This window comes from Zingiber officinale, chromosome 2B, assembly GCF_018446385.1.
Source record: "Zingiber officinale cultivar Zhangliang chromosome 2B, Zo_v1.1, whole genome shotgun sequence".
Lineage (NCBI taxonomy): Eukaryota > Viridiplantae > Streptophyta > Magnoliopsida > Zingiberales > Zingiberaceae > Zingiber > Zingiber officinale.
Window position 1 is genome coordinate 50199659 of NC_055989.1, and position 5128 is coordinate 50204786.

Below are 5128 nucleotides of genomic sequence, written 5' to 3' on the forward strand. Positions count from 1 at the left end.
TTAGTTCTTGGGGTTCTATCCACCCTTATTTCGGGTTCCATCACATTTGTTGGTGGGGTTCGTATCATCTGGTATCAGAGCTTCGGTTCAAAGGCAAGTGCAAATTTATCTTTACTTGTTGTTCAACCAAAAGCAAAAAAAAAACGTGGAAAAAAAAAAGAAAAAAAAGGAGTGCATTGAAAAGACAAAAAAAAAAGGAAGAAGAAAGCGCAAAAAAAAAAAAAAAAAAAAAAAGAAGAAGAAGAAGAAAAGTGCTTGTGTGAATAGAAGTAAATTGTCTTCAACAATTCTTTTCTTGTTTTCCTTATTCTCAAACTTCTACTCTTTCATTTTCTCTTAAAATTCTGCCATCATAAGTTTCGATGGTATCTTTTGAATTGCTACGTGATATTCTGATTTGTTCTAGAGTTTGATCAAGAACTGAGAGAGATCATCAATTGAGAGCTACCACCCAAACGTGAGTTGAGTGCTTGTGAGGTTTTCTTTCATTTTGCAGCCATGTCGAACAGCCAGGAGGATGGAGCAAATGAGGGGGCTAGGCCACTTCCGAACCTGCAATTACAAGCATTGATGGGGGAGATGCAACGGATGATGAGGGCGGAATTAGAATCTATCCATGAAAGGTTGGATCGGGTGGAGGATGGGACACCAAGAAGACATCAACAAGACCGTATTACTAGACCACAACGAAGACATGCCCAAGGGATTATTGATGTCGAAGAAGATGAAGAGGTTATTGTGGAAGACTTTGATGAGCAAAACTACAATCGAGGCAGGATTGGACATCGAGGAGATAGGAACGGAACTAGAAGAAATAATGATTTAGGAGGGATTAAGATGAAGATTCCAATCTTCCAAGGGAGAAATGACCCAGAAGCTTACTTGGAATGGGAAACTAAGATGGAAATGGTGTTTGACTGTCATGAATTCTCAGAGTTTAAAAAGGTGAAGTTAGCTGCCATTGAATTCACTGATTATGCTATTGTTTGGTGGGATCAAGTGGTGATGACTCGGAGAAGAAACAGAGAGCAACCTGTGTCCACTTGGGAGGAGATGAAAGTGCTCATGAGAAGGAGGTTTGTACCCAGCCATTATTATAGAAGCTTATATCAGCAGCTTCAAAGGTTATCTCAAGGCTCCAAAAGTGTGGATGAATATTTCAAGGACATGGAGTTGTCCATGATCCGAGCTAATGTCAATGAAGATCGGGAAGCCACTATGGCCAGGTTTTTACATGGTTTAAACCCAGAAATTGCTGATATTGTTGAATTGTAGCATTATGTTGAGCTGTCGGACATGGTCCACCAAGCACAAAAAGTGGAAGAACAACTCAAGAGGAGAGGATTGGCTAGGAAGGGACAACCAATGACTACTCACGGCCCATGGCGAACAGCTCCAAGAAAGGAGAAACAACCTCAAAATAAGCCAAAGTTTAAACCCTTCAAGAAGCCCAAACCTACACCATCTACTACTCAAGGTAATCGCGAGCCCATTTCCTCCAAAACTCGTGATATCAAGTGTTTTAAATGTCAAGGGCATGGTCATATAGCTAGTCAATGTGTGAACAAAAGGGTGATGGTAATAAACGCTCAAGGTGAACTTGAGTCGGAAGATGAGGATGAAATAGTTGAAGAAGTGCCACAAAAAGAGGACAGTGATGATGAACAACATGCTGTTATTGGAGACTTATTGGTGGCCCGACGAGTTCTCAATCTACAAGCTAAGGAGGAAGAAGGTAATCAAAGGGAGAATTTGTTTCATACCCGTTGCTTTGTCAATAACAAGGTTTGCAGTGTTATTATTGATGGGGGGAGCTGCACCAATGTGGCAAGTACTGATTTGGTGGAGAAATTATCACTACCAACTCGGAAACATTCACGACCTTATCGACTCCAGTGGCTAAATGATTGCGGAGAAATCAAGGTAACAAAACAAGTCTTGGTAGCAATCTCCATTGGCAAATATGAAGATGAGCTGTTGTGTGACGTGGTTCCCATGCATGCATGCCATCTATTGTTGGGAAGACCTTGGCAATTTGATCGAAAGGTAACACATGATGGCCTCACAAATAAGTATAGTTTTACTTTGAAAGGGCAACCTATTATTCTTGTACCGTTGACTCCAAGACAAGTTATGGAGGACCAGTTGAGACTACAAAAAGCAAATGAAAAGAAGAAAGAAAAAGAAATTGAGAGAAAAAAAATTGACAAAAAAGAAGATGAGAGGAAAGAGACAAAAGGAGTGGGCAAGGAAAAAAAAGGAGAGAGAAAGAAAAATACTTTTTATGCAAAAAAAAGTGAGATTAAGCGAGCTTTGTTTTCAAATCAGCTGCCCCTTATCCTTTTGTATAAGGAGGCACTCTTGAGCACTAACGACCTTAACAATTCTTTGCCTAGTGTTATTGTTTCTCTCTTACAGGAATTCGAGGAGGTCTTTCCTGAAGAGGTTCCGCATGGTTTACCTCCCATTAGAGGAATTGAGCACCAAATTGACTTCATACCCGGTGCCTCCATTCCGAATCGACCTGCCTATAGAAGCAATCCGGAGGAAGCAAAGGAACTTCAGAGGCAAGTTAATGAATTATTAGAAAAGGGGTATGTTCGAGAAAGCATGAGTCCTTGCGCCGTACCTGTGTTACTAGTTCCCAAGAAGGACGGAACATGGAGGATGTGTGTGGATTGTCGAGCCATCAACAACATCACGGTAAAGTATCGCCATCCAATTCCTAGGATTGATGATATACTTGATGAATTGCATGGTTCTTGTGTGTTCACAAAAATTGATCTTAGGAGTGGATATCATCAGATTAGGATGAAGGAAGGTGATGAATGGAAAACTGGTTTTAAAACCAAACATGGCTTATATGAATGGTTAGTAATGCCTTTTTGGCTTAACTAATGCTCCTAGCACTTTTATGCGTTTGATGAACCATATTTTGCGTGCTTTCTTAGGAAAATTTGTAGTTGTGTATTTTGATGATATTTTGATTTATAGCAGAAGCTTAGAAGAGCATGTTACACATTTAAGGTTAGTTTTGAGTGTGTTAAAAGAAGAAAAGCTTTTTGCTAACCTCGTTAAATGCTCCTTTTGTACGGAGAAAGTCGTGTTTCTTGGTTTTGTTGTTAGTACTAAAGGCGTTGAGATGGATGAGGAAAAGGTGAAAGCAATCCAAGAGTGGCCAACACCGACAACAATTAGCCAAGTGAGGAGTTTCCATGGTTTGGCCAGCTTCTATCGACGGTTTGTTCGTGATTTTAGCAATATTGCAGCTCCTCTTACTAAAGTCATCAAGAAAAATGAGTCATTCAAGTGGGGAGAGGAGCAAGAGAGGGCCTTCAACACTTTGAAAGAAAAGCTAAGTTCTGCTCCTTTACTAATCCTACCAGATTTTTCTAAAACCTTTGAAATCGAATGTGATGCTTCTGGTGTTGGTATAGGTGCTGTGCTTATGCAGGAAATGAGACCCATTGCTTATTTCAGTGAGAAGTTGAGTGGAGCCACTCTCAACTATCCCACATATGACAAGGAAATGTATGCATTGGTGAGAGCATTGGAGACATGGCAACATTTTCTATGGCCAAAAGAATTCGTGATTCACACAGATCATCAATCTCTAAAGCATTTGAAGAGCCAACATAAGTTGAACCGACGCCATGCTAAATGGGTAGAATTCATTGAGACATTTCCTTATGTGATCAAATACAAGCAAGGAAAGGAGAACGTTGTTGCTGATGCACTATCTCGAAGGTATGCTTTACTGTCCACTTTAGATACGAAGTTACTTGGATTTGAATATATCAAGGATTTATATACTAACGATACTGATTTTTCTGAGGTGTTCAAAGCATGCGATAAGGTTGCATTTGGTAAGTTCTATAGGCATAATGGGTTTTTATTTCGTGAAAATAGATTGTGTGTGCCTATGTGTTCGTTACGTGAATTATTCACTAGGGAAGCCCATGGTGGTGGATTGATGGGTCATTTTGGTGTTACTAAGACTTTAGGGGTTTTACAGGATCATTTCTTTTGGCCTCATATGAAACGCGACGTGGAAAGAATTTGTGAGAAGTGTATCACTTGCAAACAAGCAAAATCTAAATTGAAACCCCATGGCTTGTATACTCCTTTGCCTATACCTAGTGAACCTTGGACTGATATCTCAATGGACTTTGTTTTGGGATTACCCCGGACCAAGAGAGGGAGAGATTCAATTTTTGTTGTGGTAGACAGATTCTCGAAAATGGCGCATTTCATTCCATGTCATAAAACCGATGATGCATCGCATATAGCTGAATTGTTCTTTAAAGAGGTTATTAGGTTGCATGGCATGCCTAGGACCATTGTCTCTGATAGAGATGCAAAATTTTTGAGTTATTTTTGGAAGACTTTGTGGGGGAAATTAGGAACTAAATTGTTATTCTCTACTACTTGTCACCCCCAAACTGATGGGCAAACTGAAGTGGTCAATCGAACCTTGACCTTTTTACTTCGTGCGGTCATTAACAAGAATTTGAGAATATGGGAAGATTGTCTACCTCATGTTGAATTTGCTTACAATAGGAGCATACATTCTGCGACTAAATTTTCTCCATTTGAAATTGTTTATGGTTTCAATCCCTTGTCACCATTAGATTTGATTCCTTTAGCTGTAAGTGAGCATATAAACTTAGATGGTAAGCAGAAGGCCGAATTCGTAAAGAAGATTCATGAACAAGCACGGCTGAATATTGAGAAAAGAACTCAGCAATACATGCAACAAGCTAACAAGGGGCGCAAGAAAATTGTGTTTGAACCAGGAGAATGGGTTTGGTTGCACCTCCGAAAGGAGCGATTTCCGGACAAACGTCGTTCTAAACTTCTACCTCGAGGGGATGGCCCATTTCAAGTGTTAGAGCGCATCAATGATAATGCCTACAAACTTGAACTACCAGGTGAGTATGGCGTACATTCTACTTTTAATGTTGCTGACTTATCCCCGTTTGATGCAGGTGATGATTTGAGGACAAATCCTTTTCAAGAAGGGGAGAATGATGTATGCCCAAGGGCTGAAGATAGGAGAGATCATTTATCACTTCCAGAAGGCCCAATTACAAGACTACGGGCAAAGCGTTTCAAGGAAGCACTAAAT

General features: G+C 40.1%; 1 pseudogene; it reads left to right on the forward strand.

Annotated features, from left to right (window-relative positions):
* The first annotated feature begins 927 nt into the window (after positions 1 to 927).
* LOC122049108 lies at positions 928 to 4921 on the forward strand (annotated as a pseudogene).
* Positions 4922 to 5128: the final 207 nt, after the last annotated feature.